General features: G+C 42.4%; 2 protein-coding genes across 3 annotated transcripts in view; one reads left to right on the forward strand and one right to left on the reverse strand.

The window, feature by feature from the left end:
• The window catches only part of FUT8 (fucosyltransferase 8), a 141,836-nt gene extending 119,320 nt beyond the window's left edge, over positions 1-22,516 (reverse strand). The window contains exon 1 of one of the 2 annotated variants that reach the window (XM_040557517.1): positions 22,331-22,516. The gene's annotated coding sequence lies outside the window, so the exon portion shown is untranslated. Of the gene's footprint in view, positions 1-9,910; positions 9,997-22,330 lie in introns of those variants that run through there. The other variant, XM_040557516.1, reaches the window with a different exon arrangement.
• Positions 22,517-24,195: 1,679 nt separating this feature from the next.
• Positions 24,196-26,380, forward strand: part of C1QTNF4 (C1q and TNF related 4) — a 48,291-nt gene continuing 46,106 nt past the window's right edge. Inside the window, exon 1 of the mRNA XM_040558949.1 lies at positions 24,196-24,750. The gene's annotated coding sequence lies outside the window, so the exon portion shown is untranslated. The remainder of the gene's footprint in view (positions 24,751-26,380) is intronic.

Raw genomic sequence — 26,380 nt, forward strand, 5'->3', positions numbered from 1 at the left:
ACTTAAACGAGGATTAAATATAGTTGTGCCCCAGCATGACTACTCACACATACAAGGAAGGTGATGAAAAATAAATGAAGTTATTTTACTTTTTAATATGTTTAAAAGTTGTCTCCTACTGCTATTCCCATTTTCAGAATTTGACTGAGCTCTGGGAGCTAATTCTCTCCACTGCTTTGCATTTTTAGAGGGGAAAATGCTACCATCATTATAAGGTAGGATTCTGCAACTCCCAGTTTTCACAAATGAGAATACAAAGGCATTGCTGAGATTCAGATACAGGCTGCGAGGTTTTTAACTGAAGTCAAACGAACTCTGCTGATTTACCCAAACCGATTACCCGGATTTGGTCTTTACTAGAAGCTTCATGTGTTTCCAGTTTGAACTTCCGAAGAAATCTGACAGTAACTGACCAGCATGTCCACAGCCGCATAACAAAGCGCTTGCACTTCTCATTTGAAGTCATATTTGGTTAAGAAAAGCAAATTCTTTGTTTATATGAGCCACCCTAAACAAGCACAGTGCATATCAAAGAAAATTATGGATGGATTTTGCCACTTATCCATTCAACAGCCACTTGAAGGCAGAATCATGTTTAACTACCACTATACTGATTACTGATTAATGCTAAATATTTTCATTTCAGCCTTCTGGGTACTTTTGATGGTCTTTGTCAACTGTGATTAACCAGGTATTTGTTCCAAACTACCACATACCAATGAAGTCAAGTGCTTCCTGCTCATACACACTTAGATTTCTGAAGCCCTTTTTTCCTGTCAGTGCTCCCAAATCCTACTTAAACAAGGCTTCACCACTATATCATAGGGAACGATTCACAAAAATAATTTCATTCTCTGTACAAAATGGAGCTCAGTAAATTCTCAGGTAAACAGCAGGGCTTAATTCTAATCTCACATAGACAGGCATTTTGTTTTGCTTTTCTTGATCTTGTCCCGTTTTGTTTCTTTAGCTGGGGAGAGGCTGCCTGAAAACTTAGCACTACCTCACCATGGGTTGTATCAAAATACAACTACAAAACAATACAGACTTATTCAAAGACATTAAGAACGTGAAAATAGCATCAAAAACACTGATAACAGGAAAACCCCAGACAACTTATCTACTTGGCAAAAAAAAAAAAAAATATTCTGTAGGTGGGAAGAAGTCAAAGAGGTTATGAGTCTGAGTGATTCAAACAAACATCTCCAAACAACCACACCGCACTTGAAGAACAAGAATGGGATATTCAAAAAGCAAGGCTATTGACAACTCCAGAACAGTTCAGGGTATAAACTCTTGCAAACAAGTATATCAGGAAGGTTTCCTTTGCTGGAAGAGCCAGGCTGAAACAGATATCAAAATGTCCCAAATCTAGTATAATGAAGGAGGTACTGAGTGACCTCAGCAAGACAATGAAATCATTAAAAACAGGAGACTATTGAACAAATGGATATCTGGTAAATGCTGTAAAATGTCTGAGATCAGCTCATCTAGCTTATCCCAGAAAAAGAAGTAGAAGTATACAAAATTGTATGGGAGAACAAGATAAAAATGACCCTTATTATCTCCATGGTTTGATTTAGTTATTAAATCATTACCCTTAAAATTCAGAGATACCGAATGAAAAAGGGAATAAGCACAAGGAGCACACTTAGAAGGTTGTAAGCAAGAGCTGAACAAAAAAACACCACGAAATGTAGATGACAGTACTGTAATCTTGAGTCCATGAAACGTTTTAAAAAGAGCAAACAACTTGCTTAACATAGTGGATAACAAAATGAAATATTTAAGCAGTAACTCACTGTTTATTGTGAAGACTGACTTAAATGAAATATTAAGCCATTAATCAGAACCCTATGAGGTAGCTCAGGCAGGTGGAATTGTCTTATAAAATGCAGAAACTTTAAAATTATCTTCCTGCCCTGCTCTGGTCAAAAAAATCAAGCCAAGCTAGTAAGTAGGAAAAAAAATGTCAAAAAGATCCCAGAGGCCAAGAATCAAACACAGTAACCTAGAATACCCCTAAAAAGGGAGGGGGGACAGGATGGAAAACCTGGTGATAGCATATTTCAAACAGTATGTTCAGAATCCATGTATCAGACCCACTGTCAGATGGAGCATTAAGAGGCAATTATGACTGGTTCATAAAATGGCAAAAGAATTCTTATTATAGTATCTACCAGAGTTATTCTCCAAGATTCTGGCACCCGTTAAATATCATCTGGTAATTAAAACCGTATTTACTAATTGGTCACAGAAGAGAGAAGCTATTGAGTTAAAAGAAAAAAATCAGACTTAAGAAATGTATCTTAATCAGAATGAAAATAAAAATACTTTTATATCTTGATTGAAAGAAACCATAGTAAATAGATGATTTCTTACCAGAGAGCAGGGGAAAGGCAAAGGAAGGAGAAAGGGGGAGGTTCGATATAAATTTATACTGTTTGCTTATGTTATTTATAATATTCCCAGACAAGAAACAAACTATGCTAGCTTCATTAGAAAGTATAATGCAGAGGCTGAAGTTTCCATGATCAAGATTATGTCAAGAATATATGATTCATAGCAGTTTTAAAAGGACAAACTGCATAAAAACTATTAAGTTATTTAGTCTAGACTGTAAATATGAAATAACTGCAGAAGACTGAGATGAGATCATGCAGATGATAAACACTTGCTCCCAAAGTAACCAGCACATGAGGATTCAGTACTGTCTAGCTTACAGAATATGTATTTCTCCGTCGTTATCTCACAAAATACATAATATTACCCCAGATGTCTATATGAAATGCAAAACAGTCTGGTCTCCCTTCATATGGACAATATGGGAATACTAGATGGTAAAAATATTTCAAGGTGGATTTTCAAAAGCAATAACAAAGCTAGAGACGGAACTTGAACAGGACTTATAGACATGTGTATTGGGATTCCAGAAGATTTAAGATGGGCATAAGAAAGCTACTCGTGTAGTTGCTCTTTGTAGGATAAAAAAGCAATCTTAAAACCATGGACCCAGGCAACAGCTCCCACTATCTATCACTGGAAAAAAATATTAGTATAGTATTTAATAACAGAAGAGCTGACACATTCTGCAAGAATAGTGACAGGCAAACTCACAAAAATGGACAAAAATGGTGGTATACCTTGCAAAGACAACAAAGCAGAAATACGAAGCTTATGGAGAAGCTTTGATACAGATGATACAATCTTGTGAAACAAAAAGAAGCAAAGAACCTTCCCAGGGAAAAATAATTGAATTGGATAGTCCTCCTCTAATTTTCTATACTGCCTCTCTTCCAAAGCATTTTCACCTCCTCCATAGTAGCAAGCAGTCAGCTCCACAATAAAGGTCTCATATCCATATCAAGTTACGGTTGTATTTATATCATTTGAAAACAGAGGACAGCTATGCACAATAAGCAGTTACATATCCTTAATCATGTATAAAGTTGTATCTTAACTGCCACCATAACTGAAATGTTTTATTGCAAGTGGCTAAAAATATACATATATTAATTACAAAAATCTCTTATTTTAATTTCACAATGAAAACATTCTTTTCTTAGTTTCTCTGTTTCTTTTTCTCACTTAAGTGCTTCAGTTTCCAAAGGACCAATAAATTAGTCAAAACAATCAACAGCTAATGTGCAGAGATACAAAGAATTTGTTTATTGGAGCAGATCAAAACTGGCTTCCTTCCTTCAGCACCTTGGCTGCTCAGATTAATTTAGGTCTGCATTGTCACATGGGTGAAACCGTTCAGAGCCACCACATCCTCATATATCCTGAGATTTGCACATGTAAATTGTAGCTGTATTCATGCTTTCAAAGTAGTTAGTACAGTCAAGACAGTAAAAGTGCTGTAGTTATGTAAGAAATACAGATGTCAAATGAAAATAAGGAAGCAGACACAGCCTGGCCAAAAAGCTAGACACATGCCAGGAGAATGAGGACTCTAATTTTTGTAACTAGAAAGCACATTTGACAGAAACTCTTGCTGTTGTTTGTAGAAGTTCTCCTCATTTAAGAGCCATCCTATCCCAGCTTCAATCTTGCCTTGTTTGAATAAAGAAAGGCAGAAGTCCAGACTGGGTTGCAATGACCACTGAAGTGAGTGGAAGCCCTTTGCACCAAATGCAGTCTTTCTACCTGTGAACTTGCTTCTCAAAGGCATGAGGAAGAATTACAACAGGTGAGACAGCTCTGCCCTCCAGCTCTGGCTGAAGCAGTAAATGACATCCCATTACTATGTTTCCAAAACCTTGTCATCAGTGAAACAAGCAGTTTGTATCCTATGCATATCTGGAGTTTAGTTTTCTACATGAGAACAAACTGCACTGGGAACAGCAAAATCCCACACAGTATTGATGTAACCTTCCAAATATCTCCTGCTTTTGCAGTCTACAAGCAAAGCATCAATACCAGCAGCTTTTAAATGCCTCTTTTCACACTAAAAGAAAACAAGAAAAGTAGTGATACAGTCTGAGACTAGGCAACAAAATATTTATCAGTTCCAGAGTTTCCATGTCTTGAAGTATTTTATGTTTCAAAGCACTGCTGAAGAAGCAGTATTAATGGTAAAGCAAAAAACGCACTTCAGTTCAATAAACGGTTCCAAATTAAATGGGAAATAGCTTATGTTCTCTTTTCTGCAGTTTCTTTCTGTTCAAGAGAGGCCAAATGCCCTTGACCTTAAGACTCCAGCCCATACTTGTTCCCACTCCCAGCCTCTGCTGAAGAACTGCTCTATCACCTTGAGCAAGCCACTTCCCCTCTTTGTGGCCCCAATTTCTTGTCTGTACCTAAGGGGCAATATGACAGTCGTACCCAACTTTGTACAATTTATCACATTCTGAATTGTAAGGCAGAGATGGAGTCTTACAGCTTGTTCAGGTAGAGACAAAAGCACTCTTCCTTTTCTTTTGCTGCTATTCAGAGAATTGTGTTGCTTTCTGTACCTCTGTGTCTGTGCTGAGACCGTGAGCTGCAAGTGCCAATGGTGCAGGATGAAAGCCCATCTCTTACTATCACCTAGAGTCGTATTATACTCTCTGTCCCTCTCTTTCTCTCTCCCCATCTCTCACACACACACACACTACACCAGCTGCTGCACCACTCTGACAGCCAAAGTCCAAAAAAAGCTTCCAAATTCTTTGGGGATTATCTGAACAGTATCTTGTGAAAGCTTCATTTCAGTATTTTTATTACAAGCACAAGGATTTATGACTGCATAAGCTGCAGGTTACCTACTCTATGGCCTCTTAAAAATATAAAAGGAATGAAAAAGGTTTTCAAGCTCACCATCCCGCAGGCGCAGCACACTCCCCACCTCAGAACAGAACTGATCCGCTTCGAGCAACATGATGTGCTCTGAAGTCATGAAAGCTGCGTGTCTCCCATCCAAGGGATCCAACCAAGCAAAATAGCTATGGAAACTTACTGCAAGCAGTAAACCAGTATCATTACCCCCTATGTCATATTACATGGCATTGACACTGCAAACTATGCTTTAAAAAACAGCCCTGCACTACCACCTGGAGAGTGTCAGTATCCTTCCTGCTCAGGTCTACTATTTCAGTGTTCAGCAAAGGAATCCCGTGTCAGTGTCAATCCTCCACCCCGTCATCCTCAGCTCTTGGACTACACACCATCTACCAGTATCTTTCAAGAAAGCTACCAATAATCCTATTTTATGCACATTTTCACTGGGTAATATGTTTGCCTTTGTACACATTTAATCTCTACAAACAGGCACAGATATATATATATTTTTTTTTGGTCTGGTTTCAGAATCTAGGCATCGCACTGCATCGTTTGAGAAAAGGCAGGCTAAGGCAACAGACCCTGATTTCAGAATGAAAGAGAAGATTGTGATAAACATAACTTTGGGGCAAATTCATTCCATATTCTCAGTGTGGTCCCAAAGCATGTCCTCTTTCCCATGTATGAGGTCTTTAACCTTCTTGTGTAACTTTTTTTTTCAGGGCTGAAGAATGACATCATTTACACACTTCTTGCAGACCCACTGTGGTGTTTTATCAGCTGATGTCCACATCAGCCCTTTTGTCCTAGAAAGCTTCTACAATACTACCAGCTCAGACAACAGAGAGTGGGTCATTGTGCACCTGAATAAGACATCACCTTTCATCAAAACAGAGAGGAAAGGAGATCATACTTGAAGACACTTTAATATTAGAGTTTAGCATCAGCAAAGAAAGCATGAATCCTCCTGAACTAAAGGTTAAGAGGAACATTTGGGGAATAGGCACCTTCAAACAAAAAGATTGTACTAGGGCTGCTAACTCTTCAAATTGTTTTCTTTCCAGTGTTTATCTTTTTGGGCCCATCATCAATTGTCTTCATAGGTTCAGCTTCACGCAAATACCGTTCATCTACGATCTACCCTTTTAGCAGGAAAGGGCTACCCAGAATATAACAGTGTACAGGAGAAAAAATAATGACTGTAGAACACCTGTTTATCTTGTAGCTGCTTGAGAAAAGCACATATGATCTTCTTTCGCTTCACCTACAAAGAGAAAGTAGCTTTTGCAGAAAATAACTGTTGCCTAGTATTTCTGCTGTGTATTTCCTTACAGCAGTAATTCCTCAAAAGACTGCCTGCTCAGAGAAGCAAGGCCTTTGTTGATATGCAGAGCTGAACCAAATTCATACACAGCTTAGAAAGGTCTAGAATAACCTCTAATATAATTAATTCAGCACAGACCTCCCGACTATTCTCCAGTGCAGACAGAATAGAAAGCCTTTTCTGACTGCTTCAGGGGAGCCTGAGGCCTCCCCTGACTGCTTCAGGGGAGTTGTTTAACAACAGCCCTTTTACAGGACTGCTATAGACCTAATATTAAAGATGAGGAGGGAAGTCCTTTCTATCCAATAAATGTTCAAAAATAGAATAGAAAGCAGTTTATATCCTTTTTCCTGGAGTATCATTCTGCTCAGGAAAGGTGGAGTGACCTTGGCAATGAGGCTCCAGACCATACTTGTGAGATCAAGTTTCCATTCCCAGCCTCTGCTGAAGAACCGCAAGACTTCTTGTGTCTCTGCTGTCACACAAAGATTGAATTTCATTAACAGGAAACAAACTAAACAGGGTTCAGAAAGCTGCAAAGCAGATCAAAGGGTTAATTCTTCCTTTTAATACTTCAGCATACCCACGACACTGTCTGTAACAAAGGGGTTGAGTTTGGGAGTGGTAGGCCGAAAGGCGATAGCAGCGGGCACTCTGAGGAGAGCTGGGCCCGAGTCTGGCTGGTGCCAGACGTGTGATAAAGCACTCACACTGACATACAGCAGAATGCACGAAACACATGAAGGTTTCATTGCCAGAGCATAACATCCTCAAACAGAAACCATAGTTCCCTGAGAATAGCTTTGTTCTGAGAAACACAGGAAAATAGCCCCAGTGGGTTTGGGTTACTACGCTGGCGCTCCATCAGTGTCTACAAGATTTCATCCCGTGCAGACAGAACCTGATGATTACAAGCTTCCTTTCCTTTTATCCTTTTTTTATTTTCTTCCTCTTTGTTTGTTGGTTGTTGTTTGGTATTTTTGTGTGTGTGGTTGTTTTTTTGTTTGGTTGTTTTTTTTTTTTGGGGGGGGGGCAGCGGAGGGAGGGTGTCCCAGTTTGAACCCTCAGGCTCAAAACACTGAGCTGAAGCAAAGTATTTTGCTTTCTCTCAGCACAACATTAAACTCCAAGTCCCTAAACCAGCACAGATTTCTTGCTCACATTCTCCCCTGCAGGCCGGGCTCTCCACCAGCCTACACCTCGGTGAGGCATGGCCACCTCCCTTCTTGCTCTTTGCCATAGTGCAGGTCCTATCAAACTTGACAGACAAATCCAGGGACTGAAAAGAACTTTCTAAATCCATTTTATTGCTTGAAAAATGTTCAACTGTTTGCTTTTTTTTTTTCCCCCTCAGTAAAAGCTGTCCGCAAAAAGAAACTCTTGGCAAAATCTATTTGGCTGAAAACCTCTTCCTCCATCAGGTTTTCCTTTCAGACTTCCCATTAATTGTTTTATTTTCTTATGTCTAATGTTAATATAAACCCTGTTTAGATATGGGCCTTAACTGCTAACCTGTGAGAACAGCTGGGGAACAGGCCAGGCCAGAGGGGAATTCTACATTACCAATACATCAAGCTATTGGCACACGCAATATTTAGAGTACTCACACAGTAATCTGGAAACCAACTTGCTGCTGTGCTTAATGTGTGGTGTACACGTCTGCTGTCCCAGAAGGCAGATGCAAAGGTACCTGCCTTTCTGTCACTGCTGGTTTAGCAGTGACTAGTGCTGGTCAGGTCAGTGATTTTAAAGCAAAATGAATCTCAGTAATTACACCTGAATTCTATTTGGTAGAGTGCTAGCTGTGTTCACCAAAAATGCGAACAGAAAACCAACATGTGCATCTTTCCCACAATACAAAAGTTCTGCAGAAGGTAAGCAACAGACACTACAATGTACTTGGAAAAGGATTTCCTTGAATCACCTGAACTTGGATATTTAAAATAATTAAAAAAAAAATAAATAATTTTAAAAGTCCAGTAACCAACTGCAACAGCCTTTGGCTGATGATGCATCTTCGGAAATTTCCACTGGCAGTTATTCTCAGTGTGACCAACACTTTGTCAGGCATCGTGAAGCACTGCACCAGACGTGCTCTGCTATATGTATTTTACTTTCATTTTCTCTTTGTGAATCCAGCAGTCTACATTTGGTAAATTACTGAAATAATGATAATAAGAATAATAAGAATAATCAAAGACTGGGCAAAGCAATGAACTAAGTTAGTTTCATAAGTGCAGGGTTGAGCTTCAGCCAAAAGACTTGCCAAACCGCAATAAATGGTCACTATGGGAACAGATGATGGATAAGGGATGATAAAGGCTGGACTACCAGTGCAGTTAGGAGACTATTAAATATTAAGTATTACTTTCACAATAGCACCTTTTTATTCAGACATGCCCACAGGCAGCTGGGGCCCCGAACGACGCACACCCATTCTGTAGGGACTGGAAGCCAACAGACTCCAGCCCACAGGACAGGACACGCTCTGCTGCTCTGCCACTCTCACAGGATCCTCCCCCTGAACGTGTACGTGATACCACTTACTGGGCACTGTCTTCTTTGCAAACTACATGTCAGAAACACAGTGGATGTTGCTATCCGAAGTACAGGTTTGTGGTTTTGTTTCATTGGTAGCAGATGCCAGTTTTCATTCAACCTGATGTTTTTAAAATATGTAAAACAATGAGCTATCCTACATCAGAATCGTTTTTTAAACAATCACTTCCACCCACTGAGCCCCCACAATCCTGTAATAGGAAAATGACATTTAGAAAACAACCTACCTTTGGTTGATGATACATTTAGAGCCAAGTACAGGCAATGAAAGTCTCTGTCATTTTAGCCAAACTACTGTCTCTGCAGGTTCTGTTCTGCACAAAATAGGATCTGGTTCTGAAATTAAAGGCTCTGGCTGAGTGCATGAGCTTACACTTAGGCAGGGGAATCAAAGGCAGATAATCACCTTTCTAGCTTTTAACCCTGGAGTGAGCAGGGGTCAGCTCCAGCTTGAAAAGCTTCAGGGCACTCTGTCTACACACACCTTTCAAACAATTTTTCTAACCTGGGACTGCTAGGTTGCATTGTGTCCTAGCTCCCCCCAGTACCATCTCCAATATATTCCTCAAATTACTATGCCTCCTGTGCTTACCCAAGCAACCGTGGCACATGAACCACAGCCGGCTGTAAAGCTGGTGTGGGGAGCGCTTCCATCTCACTGCCCTTGTTCAAAGGGATCTTACTGGGGACTGACAATCTGGCCCTTCATTTTCTGTTGTAATTCACTTTTCAAATACTGTATTTCCAAGTGGAAAGATTTCTTACCTAGACAACATTCATGCTGCTGGGATCAAACAACCAGGGATCAGAAGAAGAGCTTCTTACCATAAGAAGGGCTTAGCTTAAGCACAGCATCTTACCGTGCCCCAAACTGTGCTGGGCATCTTACAGGACTGACCTCATGCACCAGAGGCTATAGCTGCGTATCTCACCAGGTACAGCAAAGAGGCAGGAAGCAGGGGGGAGGAAGTAAGGCAGGAAACAACACTAAAGCCATGAGTGCACAGCAGGGTTCGGTGTTCCCAACAAACTGCAACAGAGCTCTGGTTGCTGCCTGGTTGTGGCAGATATGTCAAGTTTAAAATGAGCTACGCCGGGTGCAGCTAGCAGTGGAGGTCAGAATGGGCACAAAACCCGGCTGAAGGAGCTGAAGAAAATGAGCTCATGCTGGGCTCCATGCGGCACTGGACTGATGGCAAAGTGCAGCATTTCAAAACCAGCCAGGATGTACCTCTGAACCTGTCATGAGTTTGCGAGCAGTGTAGATACATCCTGGCTGGGGTACACCCAACAGACAACGAGACCCTCTCTTACATGCAGGCACACACACATGATTTGAGAAATTGTCCTCTTCCTTCCTGAGTCACCCCACCCCATGTGCCCCACAAGACATACTGCTTGCACAAGTCTGTTTGGAAGCTGAAGTTTTCCTTCTGTGTTTTCAGAGAGGCATCCCTGGGACCAGAGTGCCTCGCAGGCATTAAGAAAAAAAAATTAGAAAAGACTAAGCAGGAGTTAGTAGTCAGGGCACAGATCTATACCACTCTCAGTTCCAGTGTTAGTCCAGTTGTTCTGAACTGAAAACCTCAGCACCTGTTGGGGAGCGTACACATACATTCAGAAGCTTGCTAAAGGGGACCTGGGGACCTCATACTGGGTACCAGCAAGCCTGGCAGGTTGTTTGTGCCTTCATGGAAAGCATCTCCCAGAGGGGTACAGTGAAAGTCTGGGAACCCCTTATTCGCTTGAGCTGTCTGAGCCAGGGCAGTAGGTTATTTTTCCAACATTAAATCAGGGCAAATGGAAATTATGCAAATAATGTCATCATTATCTTGGACTGTGAGGAAAAAAAAAATTGTGTCAAAACCAACAAAATCTATGTACCTAGTGTGGGTCCATACATCTGTATGAGGGGCTTCTAAATAAAAGTAGCAAGGTTTACATAGAGTAGACTTCTCAAAAAAATGAATGTAGGTTGCTTAATGTTAGTTTCTGATTTGAAAAGTATTGACCAAAGATTGAAAACTCAGAAGCAGTCAAAACCAATAGCACAGTACTCACATCTTGTTCATGAAGTATTCACATCTGAGTATTTCCTCACAGCTACTGCACAACCAGTGAAAGTATTCTGTGAGATTCCCAAGCAATAGGACTAGTGGCCTTTCACTGATTTATCCTACAGGGGTTTTAAAGACACTACCAAAGAATCATAAAAATTACAAGCCCTATTAATTAACATCCTGCCTATACGTCTGCCAAAGCCCAAATTAACATTCATATACGGTTCATTTAGAGTTCTGGGGTGTTTATTCCAATTCTGAGCTGCATCTATAGCATTTCAGCCATCAACCAAAAACAGTAGAAGACATTTGAACTCAAGAGCAGCTATGCCTCTTTCCATGATATTCCCATTTTGTTCCTCGGCCCTCTTCCTTTCTGTTAGAATCTATACAAAACCAGGATCTCCTTAGCAGTTTGTCTGCTCCTGCTGCGTAACCCTCTGCAACGCAACTACTGGCAGGAAGGTTCTGGCAGTGGGTAGTGCCCAGCGGCAGGAATGAATGAACTTGAACAGAACATTTTATTTCCATGCAAATTTCTTCTAGAAAGACAGAGGAATGCTGAGAAATCAGCAGAATGTCTTTTCAATACAACCACAGAATTTGCAGGCAGTCTCCCAAATCCATCCACCCAGCTCTGCCACAGCACTTTTGACCATTTAAACTTCTCCATATCTCAGGCTTCTCAGCTGCAAAGCAGGGACAAAGTATTCACAACAAGGGTGTTTTGTTTCCACCTCAAGACCAGGCTCATAACTTGGGCACTGCCAAAGCATTTTCAGACTCCCAGGGCTAGGTTTAAAAGTTATTAAACACAGAAGACAGACAAATTCCTTCACAGAATATGCTTCCAGCAGGGCTCAGTGTTTTCTTAAAGGGTCTTTGTATGGTAATGTGACATTTTGGAGCCTGCATGTAGGCAATTATCTCTGAAAGAAAAATGACCAATTCTTTTATTCTTTTTTTTTTTTTTTGAGAGAGAGAGAGAGAGAGAGAGGAAGCTTTGATTAAACCACGTTTCTGGGGGAGCTGATATGCAAGGACTGCATGTGGGTACAAAGCTGAATCAAGAGCTGGAGCTGTTGTTAAAGGCTCTAGAATTAAGAGGTTTCAGGAGGCCTTAGCTAGAGGCATTCAGACAGCATCAGACTCTGAAACCAACTGGAACCAGTGTACGCTGTTGTGTCTGTAACTTATTATTAGTATCTCCTAGAAGGTCTTCCACAACTAGGCTGCTGCACTCCATCATAATTCTATGCAAATGACAAGAAAAGAGCAATTAAAAGCCTCATTGGTGCTGTATCTCAAAAGTGTTTTGACTACTGTGTAAACAGGACATACAGTATTAAACCTTAATAATAGCTGGTTATACTGGTATGTGTGCAAATTTTCTGATAATTCTCACTGACCTCAGAAAGAAGCTGTTATTACTTGCTCCTACAGCAAGGAAGTCAGTGGAGTTTTTACCACAACTACAGTGGGAACAGCAACAGGTCTTACAAGTAGAGGCTTTGAAACCACATTTCAAAACACGCCAGCCATCTGCATCCGCATGGCACCTTTGCTGCATGAGCAGAAATACTACTTCTGCTTCAGCTCACCAGCAGCACTAATAGGTACGCTGGCTGTCGCGCATACAGCATTTCCATTTGCTGTGTGAACGGTGTCATTGCTCACTCGGGCTACAGGTGATCAGATGCACTCCTCAATCACAAAGAACCAACTAAACAGGACTCAGGGATGCTTGTAGCTGGTAACGTCCAAGCCAGGAACACACAGACAGTATTCGCAACCATTCCTATCGAACCCATTTGTTTTTCCACCTACATTCCTTCAGCTACAATTTGACACCCATCTACCACTCCAGCATTCCAGTTACACCAACAAAAGAATAAATTTAGGTCCCTTCAAACACTTCCTTTAACCACTCCCTCCTTCCATACTCTCTCTCCCACATAACAGCCATACATTTACGGATCTACGGTTGAAAGCTCTCACCGCAGGGATAAGGAGGCAGGAAGACAGGTTGGGCAGCAGACTGAGCAGACACAAATGCAAATGACTTCAGGATTCAGCATTTCACTGTCTGTGCTGGAAGACAGTGCTTTTCAAGTAATGTTTTCTCCATCTGCTTCCCTTGCCGTAAAGTCCAGGAACTTTGAAAAATAACAGAGGCTTCACTTGAAAACACGGAAAACAACAAGCAGTCCCTTTTTGAGATTTAGGCAAAAACCACATGAATATAAATTGCAACCAGACATTTGTAAATTAAAGGTGACTAAGAGAAGGGGAAAAAAAAAAAAAGAAAATCAAGTTTTTTAAAGAAGTTATTTTTCATTCAGAGCAAAAATGCAGCCTGTTTCTGGGCAGCTTTCACAAGCCTCTGATTGTACGTAATAAGCAGAGTTGAGTACAATAAGGTATTAATTCCTTCTCCTTCCACCTTGTTCAGTGGTTTTTAGACCTGGACCTGAAGAGAGAACGTAAGCCAGAAAACAACCAGTTGGTGGACCAGGCCCAGTACCACTCCTCCTCCTCCTCTGTCAATAAAGCAAGCTACTCAGCTTTATTATGCAATAGTTTGCCTCTTCCTGAGCATCTGAAGAGCAAACCAGGTTGACAGAACAAGGACTCCAGTGGGGAGTAGCAGCCTGCTTACACAATTTCCCATTACCAGAGAATCTGTCAGAGCAGTGAGGTGTTTATTCTGCTGGAAAGCAAATTGGGTCTGGTGATGCTCAAACCTTCCAGCTGAATCATCCCTAACGTAAGAAACCTATTCCCCCAGCGGCTTTGTTTTTTTGGCAAAAAAAAAAAAATTCTCTTGGAAACCAGGTTTCAGTGGTTCCACTGCTGCTGGAAACACTCGTTTGACCTTTGAATGTCAGGTGAGAGATAAAAAGTCTGTTAATGCTCCCTATTATTGCAAGAACCATGTAATACAGCTTTCTCATAAGCTGATCACAGTCCATCCTAAAATCATTTATGTTTCTTATCCTACAAGTCCAGTTAAAAGGCTGTCCCAGAATGTTGCTGCTCTGATTGTCAGAAGTCTGAAAATCAGAAGGAAATTCAGTTTTTCTTGGCCAGTTTATATAATTTGCTTCAAAGCCAACACTGTCCTTTAGCTGACAGACCTCTTCTCTCAGTTCTGCTCTCCCCAGACTCCATTAGGGGTTTCCAGAAAACATGCTCTTGGTTTACCAATGCTAAAACAAACTCTGTGAATCCTCTTTGTATTACAAACTCCATTCCTGTCATCATCTGCTCTGTTCTAATTCATGTCTCCTGAACCTGCCTGCTCAGAATTCTACACAGCCGTGTCTTGTACCATAGCGTCAGTACCTTATTTCTTCTCCGACTTGCTTTATACAACTCCTAAGACTGCACTCACTTGCTTTTAATGGTTCTGTTACACTGATAGCTCACAGATATCCATGTCTTTCTCCCCCCTTGTCATTTCCAACTCATGAATTCCGAGCATGTCCCAAAACTTCTGGTTATTAATTCCATACATGATCTTAATACTTTGAAATATTAAAAGTCAGCCTGTTTGACAGACTCAGACCCTTAAGGTCATTCGGTTCTTTCTGCACCATATCCCTGTCTGTCATCCAGTGGTATCTCCCTCCTTTGGCCCACCACAAAGTTTCACCAGCACACTTTCACTTTTCTGCCAACATCATAAGGGAAACTATAAATCGAATTCGTCCCAGAACTGATCCTTTGGACACTTCATCACTGATCTCCGTCTAAGCTGTTTTTGTCTTCACAATTACTTCTTATCCTAATTTTAATGGCTACACCATCCGGTTAATCAGTCTCCCCCTGTCACAAATTCTTACATATTCCAAGATTTGTGCCCTTTTCAGTCTTCCCGTTTCAGCCCATGATGAATTACTCCTATATACGAACACTCACAGTAGTTTCAGGCTGTATCTCAGAACTACATCGGTCACACTGGCCAGTTTTGCATTAAAGGGATCTAGCACAAACTCCTCGCCAGCCACAGATGATAATTAACATTTTTCACCTCCATTGCTATTGATTGTGTAGTACAGGCTAAGAGAACCCTAAGGCTTGCATTCAATGGGAGTGATTGTTGTTGGGGAAGAGCATTTCCATCTGAGCACTTCTCTGTAGCTTCACTACTGTCTTATCTAACTTCAGCCAGAGACAGCTGCTCATCTCTTCAGGGCAACTGGAAGCTATGAGATCGTGATGGTTTCAGTTCATATCAGACAATCTAGAATGGAGTGTCATCCATGAAATACTGGGACTTCAACTTTCCTATCTCATCACCTTTCCTGATGGCCCCATACATGTACTGATAGAGAAGCTGAGCTTTCAGGCCTCATGTATGAAAAGAGAAAATTTGTATTACTTTCAGCTTTTGAGCTCAAAATCAGAATAGTGTTGCTCCTGCAGCTCTCTTTCTGTGGGGTCTGAGAAAGGACGGCAGGGAAGAGCACACAGGGAGTGTATCTGACTGTCTAAAAAGAAGGGTGAAAGTGAACATGCATAAAGGACATGAGGAATAAGCCAACTAAATAAAAGCAGAATTATTTTCAACATTCTTCAGTATAATTCAATTTTAAGAGTCTTAGGAGACGCCTACTCGTGATTGTTGTTTTAGCCTCCTAAGCAGAGTAGTGATTTTTGAGGTTATGATACCTGCCATCCCTAAGACCAGTTATCTTGATGGGATAATAAAAAGGTGCCCTTCTCAAAATTTCACAAGATAAGGTGAAGTCAAAAGGCTGATCAGACTACTTTTGATAGCATTATCTTTTAACTAAACACATACAAGCATTCCTCTCACAGTAGCTGTTATAAGGAATTCACACAAAAAGTAAATTTGTAAAAAGGATCTGCCTTTAAAACTTTTGGACAAAAGCTGACTGCACAGAGGCTGAGATTTTCGAGACACTTTTTTCCAATGGTCAGCGTTCACCTCTCTCTCCAAAAATGTTGTTAGCATCCAGCCTCTGCTTCCAACCAGGGAAGCTGACAGCAATCTGCCCTACAAAACAGGAGCTACTCAGGCACTCAGGGATGATGGGAGAACATTCCAGTAAACTACCATTTGTACAGGTTTTCAATGATCACCATCATTCATTTGCGATCACAATTAAAAGAGGTTTTTCCCTTAACAGGAAAACACATGAAAATATGTTCAGCTTCCCTACCAAACATACTTCTGTAAACAGAGGAAGAATTTTTGAAGTATGTCACTGTAAGACATTTGTGTTGCCCAGTCACCTGCTGCCTCCAAGTTCACTGGCCTTGTCTTTTGGCCTGAGCGGCACTTGTTTGTGACCACTCTTTAAGACAGGATATTGACCTGTGTGGAATATCGGTCTGACCAGAGCTGGCTCGTTTTGTCTTATTATATTATTACACTCAGCATTTTCTATTCAGACACATCAGGCTCTATCCCAACAGATACCTGGAGCGGGAACGACATCAGCGCTGGTCGGCTGTAACACACTACATCAGCAAAAAGCCTCCAAGATGAAAGACGGCAAATTCGCAAGCTGGATTTGGTCATGTTGACAGAGCTATACTGATTGTCTGAGAAATTAACGCACTTGCAACTAAAACAAAGCCCTCCAACGTATGTACTGTAGAAAGCGTGATTAATATTTGATGGTTTATTACCATTCTTTTGGTAAATTATTCAAAAGCATAGCTCGGCAAAGCACACGGGAAGTCCAGAGTGTCAGGTCAATTAGCTGTTTAAGCATTATGTAGAATTTCAATTATTTGTTTCAAGTTACGGAGTATAAATGTTACGACTAGGGAACGAGACAAAGTGAAGTAGGTTAGCTAAATTTTTTTTTAAATCCATTTAAATATTTGGGGATCAGTACCCCAAGTGACAGACTTCTCCCTGTTGCTACAGTTTTTTGTAGCAACAGTAGTTCTGAAGCAAAAAAAAAACTAAGTTACTGTGTGCTAGCAGAGAAAAACTAAGACATGTAGCTGAAGATTTAATTTCTGCATGCCTTTATCTTGATTAAACAAACAAACTGGCCGGCTACGGACTCCTCTATTAGGGATCAATTAACAACCTCTCCCCAGATTGGTGGGCAGGCTGCGATTTCAGAGTGAGGAAGCCGTCATCTGCTGCTGCGTTCAGCTCCCTGCCACTGCGAGATCGTTCTCTCTTGTACGCTTCCAATCGATCCCTCCAGACCACTGAAGCTTTTTAAGTCCCATATATAAGGAACAATGCTTCCCTTTGAAGGCTGCTTAGACATCACAGAGCTCATCAGGAAAGACAGCCAGCCCAATTATTACTCTTCTTAATTAAGTCTAGCTTCTCCCGTACATTTCTCCCACTCTGGAAATAGCTCTAGTCTTTTGAGCAGTATATACATATCATTCCAGTGTGTAAACACCTTCAACATGCTTAGCTCTTAATTACTCCCTCAGTTTCACTATACCCATGGGTGCTCCAGTATCGGGGCATGAAACGTTTCAGCATTTCAATGTCAAGTTCTGCAATTATTCGCAGTTTTCCTTAATGACTGTTGTGGCAGTCCCCTCATTTTTCCTCAGTCCTTGAGTACTCCTTTGCCAACATTTGCACACCTACCCGTGCTGCACTGAGCATTTAATAAGTAATCTTCTTGACCCCAGAGCCAGCACCTCCTCCAGCTTTCTGCTGCTTCTGCAGAGATCAGGGACGGGCAAGCACTAGTCCTATAACCACTCTGTCTGAATGTAATGTAACCAAAATCTGTGCCAGCGCCAAATGGGATGGTCCTGCCCATGTGCATACCACTGAACGCTTATTCCCATTATGTCCCTTGTTTCAGCATCGTTGCCCACACAGGTGCACAGTGAGCTACGTCAGGTAACTGGCCTGGCAGGACAAGGCAAGGCAAGGCAGAACAAGGGAAGAGGGGAAAGCACACAGAAGAAAAGAACGGGGAAGGTGGTAGAGGGGAGGGAGGGAAAAGACTTCAACTAGATGACTTTCCTGATTTAAGTTATACAGCCACACAAATAGTGGTGCTTTATCGAGGGAGACAGAGGAGAACTTCCAGAAAGATATGGGGGACGACCTCTCCATGACAGCATGGACCTCTGCTGGCTTGAACAAACTGCACAACCACAGCTCACACGTCACGTCCTTCTGGCCAAGGCAGCAACCCCACTGCACAGGAGCATCCTGACTTCATAGCTGAAACAGCTCCCCTTTACCTCAGGGTCGGGAATGAGCAGGCAAACGGATTGACATTTCAAGGAAGCAGAAGATACATTTAAGACAGCTTTGATTACAGAATAAAAACGTTGAAAGAGAGGAAGGGGTACTGCAAATGAGTGCTTTAAGGCACATCAGCATAAAGGCAAGCTGACAGTACCATTCATGGACTAACTAAATAATTTCCAGACATATTTTGAGCAAGGGAAAGCATACAGATTTCACATCATTCTCCATTCCCATTTAAACAGGAAAATTATATCTTGCTCTCCAATGCATTAGGTCCAGACCACAGCTAACGATCAAATTGGCAGTGCAATGGTGTGATTAAGTAATTCACATCAGTATTTCTAACACTTCGCATTTCTTCGGTTATTTCAAGAGACTCTCAAACTTCTTCAAATGAGGAACAAGTTATGGTTCACAACAAGCTGATAAAGTACAAACAATCCTATTGCACAGTTGGAAAACAGAAGGACAGAGAGTTACTCCCTGTAACCACACAGTGAAGTAGCAGCATCTTGTGAGCTATATATTTATACCAAAATGTAAAATCTTTAATGTCTGATTCACCAACAGCATTAGTGACTGTGGGGCGGACACCACCACTGGCTGTTTCAGTTTTCAGATTGACAGACTTCATGCCACGCTGAAACAGTTCCCTCCATCTGCCACCTCTCAGCCTAACATTTTAAATACTGGCAAGAGAGTATCATCTATGAGGTATACAAAATCACTTTATTATCCAACGTTTATGCTTACCCCAAAGGCAGGACCTAAAGAGACACTTGGTTAGCCACAGAAATGTCACTGAACTACAGAGACTCCCAGGCAATCACTGATTAGTTAGAGGAAAAACACAAAAAGAAAACAGATGTGCTTATGAGAACCTGTATATTTTTCCTTTACTGCTTGCAGAACAGTAGGGCAAGCCATACATCCTTTGGCACACTGCTTTCTGCTTTGCACCAAGGCAAGATATTTGCATTAGTATCTGCTCCCAAGGCAGCTTTTCAAATAGTGGGAACCTGCTGGTATGAGCAGTGAAGCTCAGCTCTGTGGGATCCGTCTGTTTCCAACCTGGTACTAGCTGGAGGTGAATTTATACATTAAAAGACAGTGGTAAACCTCAAGAAGAAGACACTGTACCTGTCAAAATTAATTCTCTCCTGCCTACCATTGCAAATATCCATACAGCTGATGGCTCTGATCAGGTGGGTTGTGGGTTTCAGTTTTTTCCATTGCCTGGGCCTGCAGGAAATTAAGTCTTCTCAAATCATTTAATGACACTGTTTAGTACTTTGAAGGATTCTCCATTCTCCCTTTTGGCACATGCAATGTAACCAACCTTCCCAAGATGCCAATTTAGCAGCCTGGCTGCTATTAGGTAACTATGCTTTACATTTCCTGCCTTACTGACTTTTGGCACCCGGGGCAGCTTCTTTAAGTGAAATGGTTCTTAAGGCACGAGGGAACATGAAACATCCTGCCCGAATGCAAGAGGCAGAGAACCAACAAGTACAAAACCCAGCCTTTGCCTGGCTGTGTAACACAACTCCTGCAATACACACCAGCACGACTGGCCTGGGCCAAGCCACAGCATGTCACACCTCTACAGAAACCACCCTGTGCCAAAAGCATGGCACGTGCCGCTGAGTAATATCTCTGCAGCCACTGCAGAGGACTGTTTTACCTCTCCCAGAACTTCCGGGCAAGCTTCCTCGAACCTCCCAAAAAGAAGGATGTAACTTCCATGATGTACTTTCTCACATTAACGTTTTCAGTTGATTCTCATTGCTCTACCCTATACAAAAATAGATGTGAAGTTTTTGGGAGACCTGTGTGCAGTATTTCTTGACAATGACTCACTGCATCTCCACAGGGATGTGCATCTTTCCCCATGGAGCCAGAGCATGCTTCACACATAATTTAAAAGCAAGAGATCTTGAGAGTAAATAGGGACAGCAGAAAGAGACTCACATTCTGGAAAAAATCTGTTGGTTTAATCTTACATTTTCTAATTCTGGATGCTTAGCCTTGCAACTCTGGAATTATTTTGCATGGAAAATTGACATTAAAACAAAGATTGCATGTGCACAGATCTCATTGTGAAAAACCAAGCTATGATTTTAAAACAGCCTACCAAAATTCTGAGGGCACTGATGCAAAGGAGCTTGGCTCCAAATCTTCACATGGTTTTAATTTCACAAAAAAATAAAACTGATTATGGGTCTGCAAAAGTCAAAACCACAATCTCCTCTCCAACACGAATTGTTTGGAGTACTTCTCAATGCCCTTAAAGAAAGACTGTCATCTCAGCCTCCAGTGAACTGCATGTTGTGAGTTCGGGCACATTTCAGCTATTTCACTGGTTCCTCAGTCTCCTTAGCTAACTTCTGGCTTTACTGTTATTTTTTTCTCACCATTTTTAAGATGCTCACACAAATGAAAAAGCAATGACTTTTTCAAGTCATAAAGACAATTGACTATGTAGGTCAAACAGTAAGGATAATTAGACTTCAAGTGTAACAAAACTGGAAGAGGAAAAGATTTGTGAGAGGGAGTCCTTTTCTGTTATAATCTCTCTCTCAATTTTTGCATTACTTCTAGCATAAGGCGAAAGCATTCAGATCAAATTTTATAACCAAATGTCCTTTCAGTAGGAAACCCTGGATCACTTTGCTTCCACACAACAGAAAAAAAATAACAACCTAATGAGCGCTCAGCAGTTCCTCCAGTTTTATACCAGGGGTGTACATGGGGAAATGCTGATACATTATAGAGGACCTCCTGGTAGTTTCCCTGCTGGTATGCCCCATTAGGATCAGCATCAGCAGCACATCAGTGGCAAAGCACTCCACAGACACTTGCATTCAAGTTTCTTATTCCATAAATTCCTCCTGGCGCACCTGCAGCAAGTTCTCCGCATTACCAAAATGTTACATACAGCTTTGAAACATCTGTTAAGGACTCTCCCTGACAGGTAGCTTATGCATTTTTGTTTTTAGCTTCAGGCTACTGCTTGTTGTCCTTCCAAGTTTAGGAACTGTGAGCAACTCACTTGCATCTGTTATTATGCCTTATCATACAGACATCACTGTAAGCATACGTGATAGTTTACAAAAAATAAACACAACCTTTTCCCTAGAGTTATGAAGTAGATATGCAACATTCTCATTCAGGCATAAATCCACGTATCACAAAGGAATAAAGACAGTAGAGATACACAGAGAGAGAGCTATACAGACAGAAGTATCTCACAGATGTTGGAAGCACTGGGGTAAGGAGGAATTTCAGCACAAAGGCCTGTGTGGGAGAGACACAGTGGGTGCCACTGAGAGACAAGACCATCAAAACCAGCACGTGGACCTGTGGGCAGAAAGGCATGTGGGCAGAGCTGCTTACAGCCTTGAGGGATCGGACAAGGAACATGAGTTTGATGTGGATTTGCGATAGGATTGATTGAAGTTGCTCTTACAGTTCCTTGGCTAACATTTTCTGGCTGCACTGCCCTCAAACACCTTCCAGGCTGCTCAGGGTTGGTGCCTGATGTGCTCTGAACGCTGCAAAAGGCCATGCAAGGGGAGGCAGCACGGTGACAGGCAGGCAAAATGTCTGTTGTGTACACAGAAACTGCATGGGGAGAGACTTCCTAAGCGATGTAAGTCAGTCCAGGTGATCTCTGATCTGCTCACATTGTTGTTTCCTAAAAAAGTGAACCTAGACATTGTCCTATAGGTATGTAACAGGAGGGTGAGTAACAGCAGGTTGCTGACCCTCTGGAAACAAGTTTGATAAAGTTCTGGCACTACTTATCTTTCTGTCAGTAGGGTGAAAGACAGGCTGCTGACATACAAAAGTGAGAAACACCCAAGCAAAGGCCAACGGCCACTTTCCTATTGCCGCGCTTACCTTAGGAAACCTAAGGGCTGCGACATTACGCCCTGCAGCTGTGGCGAGCCGCAGCGCCGCCGGGGAGCTGGTAGCCAGCCGGCAGGGAGCCAGCAGCCGGCGGGGAGCCAGCAGCCGCCCTCCAGCGCCGCCTCCTCGGCCGCCCGGCACCCGGGCCGGAGGCCCAGCGGCGCCCGACGGTGTCCCCGAGGTCCCCGTCGGTGTCGGGGCGGGGAGGCCCCGGCATGGCGGAGGCGGGCGCCGGCGGCGGCTGCGCGGGACCCGCGCTGAGGCGCCGCGGCCGAGTGCTCCGCGGGTCGCGGGTGTCGGCCCTAAAGTGGAAAAAGCTCGACGAAAATATCGGTTAGGTGGTTCGTTAAGCTGGTGGCAGCTCCCCGAGCGTTGTAAAAATATCTAGGGCACCTGGAGGAGGAGAAAAATCTCACAGGTTTTGCCTCAGTGGAAAACAAACTAAGAAAATTAGTCGGTGGCTCTCAGATACCGTCTCAAGGCTTCGAAGGGATGGAAATGCGGTCAGCTTCGGGGCCTGCTGACAGAGCTGCAGCTCGCCTTTGGTGAGCTGTGGTGAACTTTTCCACAGTGGCAAGTGGAAAATGAACTCCCGAAAATGCTTTGTGTATAAAAATTCTCTACAAACTGCAAGCATCTGGCCTGCTCAATCTTCACCGGCTCCCTCGGCCTAGCTTGGGAGGCAGAACTGGGGCAAAGTGAGTGAGGACTGTAATGGACGGTAATTCCCGGCTCCTGCAGGACCGCAGGAAGGAAGGCATGGCATTTATTTGTATCTACAGTGGTAAAGACAAGTGAAGGCCTCTGGTGCCCACACCGAGTAGCCTTTTCACCATCAAATACACAGGAATAAGGTAATTGAGATTGAAGTCTTCTAGACTGCAGGAGCTACAGGGGGCTAAGCTTTCCCCCACACAGAGAACTGCACCTGTCATTTGCTGTAACTAGCTTTAGAGGCAAGAAAGCAATTCACTCTCCACAGTGCCTTGATGACTTTGCATGTTTTGAGATACATTTGAAAATCGACTAAACTGTCACATGTGAGACATGAGCATCCATCAGCTGAGACTCACATGGGGTCATGATCTACTTATACTTGTTCTTCAGAGGTGCATCGTGTCCACAAGCGTCACAATAGCTGAGACACACTTGTTTTTATAATTACGTTAACAGAAGGGACCATTTTAGCTGTCAACTTTTCCAGTCAGCTTTGATTCCTCCTCATCCCCTCAAACTGACTAAATACATGTCTGTATCCAGGTTGACAGGAGAGCTAAAGCCTGAAGACAAATGTACCTATCCATACCATCAAGCGGGGCATGTGCCCATATCCAAGGGGTCCTCAGGAAGGAAATGTGGGGATGAGGTGGCAAGCCAAGTAAATTGTGCTGGGAAGGTTGAATATAGATTGTAAGTCATTAATTGCATGTCCTTTGCCAGAACAATGCTGAGCATGTTTTTGCTTGCCTATGTTAATCAGCTACACAAAGCTTGTGATCAAACCCTCAGCTGGGTCTAGAAATGTTTTTTGCTTTGTACTATAACACAGTGATGTTTTCTGCTCTGTAGGAAAGCAGCAGCAAGCAGATGACAATTACTTTGTTGTAGAAACTCATTTAGTAAGAAGCAGCTACCTCTCCTGATCTCACATTATTTGGAGCTACTCTCTTGCTGTGCCTGGTTTTACTAACAGATTTGCAATAGCCTAACCAAGTCCATTTCAAAATACCTACCCCCCTTAGCTGCTCAAGAGGTTTCTTTCTTAGTGTGAATTATTATGGTACACTTCTGTAGTGTCTCTCAAAATATACACCTATTTTCCTCATGGCCAGGGAAAGTTGTCTGCCACACCGACCCAGTCAAGCTCATTTAATCCTGGCCCAGCGCGCTCAATAGTCAGGAGAGGGTGAGCTGCTTCAATCAGACGTTATTTGGCAGCTACAAGGGCAGCAGGAACAGTGGCATTATTTCAGTCGCATTGTTGCAGGGTAGGCAATGAAAAGACATGTCCTTGGGATCTGTGGAGTGAAAATCCTGGTGCCCAGAAGTAATCTTCAAACCACTCAATAAAGCAGGGGTGCAGCTAGTCACATCTCGTTTGAGGCATTTTGCAGAGAGACTCGCATCAGCAGCATCAGAAAGAGGGGAAAAACAACAATGAAACTTCATCTGCAGCTGCAGTTAAGTCCGTTCCATCTTTCTCTGCACACCTCTTCAGGAAGAGATTGAGATTTTTTGTGAAAGAAAGGGGTAGTTTCAGAAGAGATGGGGGCTGGAGGCTCATCAAGGCAGTGCCCTTACCCTTCCCACATGGAGCTCACCCTGCTCCAGCCTGGGCCTGAGGACCCCGCTCCCCAGCATGGCACCAGTCGAGCGAAGGAGACCCATTCCAACTGGAGCAGTGAGGACAGGTGAGTGGAATGTGCCCTGTGGCTCAGCGGGTGATGTGGTGACAGCACAGCGTAAGTTAAATGGACTTGGAGAGCTGGGAGGAGTATGAAATGTTCACCACAAGACAGTGCTGTAGAGAGATCAACACAACTTGGTCTCGGATGGCTTCTTGGCAGGGGTTGCCATTACATAGTTACTGTGCTCTTCTGAGAGTAGCCCCCTGCCACCCTGATCCCTCACCAGCGTGTCCCAGAGCAGCCACAGGTGCCATGCCTCACACGTGTATTTTCCTCTGTGGGGTGGCTTCCTTGGTTCAGCTGAGTGAAGGTTTTGCACTGAACTTGGCTGTGGGAAGACAAAGGTGACGCTGCATTGCAGGAGAGGATCCCTGCCCTGAGTTTCACCAAAGAGACATGAGTTAAACTTCTAAAACCAGCTCCCAGACATGTATTTCAGTGTCAGGCCGAGCCACACCAGAATGTTTCAATCTTTGTGCATGGAGACTTTTCTGAACTTTTTGCTGCACAAAAGCACACGATAGCAGTTCTTTATCACTATTTGAGATTTATTTTGGTTTTGATTTTTAAACTATGCAGGTATTTCCCCTGTGAGGAATCCCAGTTTAAGGCTCAAAGCAGCACAGTGTCCTTCATTTCCCTCTGGACAGTCCAGGGACTAGCTGTGTCACGTCACCCTAGTATCCTTCTATGCAACTCAGGAAGCTCCAAACAGCTTTTGTACTTTGTTCTGCAGAGTACATAGGTACCCTGCTCTAATTGCTGATATTATACAGTTTGACATCTCATGATTTTTTCCACTATAGATTTACAATTCATTGTAAAAGAAGGGAATGAAAAGTACCCCGTGCACCACTTAATTAATTTTCAATGCAGTTTGCATTCACTGTATGTAATGTAAAGTAGGCTGTTTCCCATCCCATGATGGTTGTCATCTTTACTTCTCTCTGGAGATGGCAGGGAGTGATTTACTAACACCTGTACAATTGCAATGTCAAATTCCAGCTCTTGAAATACAAGGCTTAGCTCTGTGATATATGGCAAGACATCTAATAGTGCATACATCATCTCTACAAAATCTGCCTGGGACATGTCCTCATCAAGTCAGGCATCGGGGACCTTTATTAATACAAGCCACTAGTGGCTGAAATTTTAAGTATTGTTTAATGTTAACACGTTGTGAACTTCCTTTATTTTCACTGGTGGCTCATCTGGTAAATCCTGAATCTTTTTCTTTTGGGGGAATTTGGGAGTTATAGAAAAGATTTCTGTAATTAAGTATTCTTTACAGAAAGAAACTGAGTCAGCTGTCAAAAATATGAGAGTACTGACTTGTGGGCACCAGAATGGTAATTTATTAACATGGTATCTGACATCCTGAAAATCCATGTAAGTTGTAACATTTCTGCAGGGGTAAGGAACATAAAATCTACTTACTGAAACAAGTTCTTGGTCAGTAAAGCAACGTTATGAAAGGGCGATAGGATGATGTATGCAGCCCACTACAAAATTCCTTAAATTTCTGTAGGAGTAACAGTCAAGGCATCAACTGATTATGTTAAACTCTTTCTTTCCTACTCTGTCTGTTCCTCCAAGCAGTAGCTGTAGGGACTTAACATTCATAGTCAGCTTT

This window comes from Cygnus olor, chromosome 5 (genome assembly GCF_009769625.2).
Source record: "Cygnus olor isolate bCygOlo1 chromosome 5, bCygOlo1.pri.v2, whole genome shotgun sequence".
Classification (NCBI taxonomy): Eukaryota; Metazoa; Chordata; class Aves; order Anseriformes; family Anatidae; genus Cygnus; species Cygnus olor.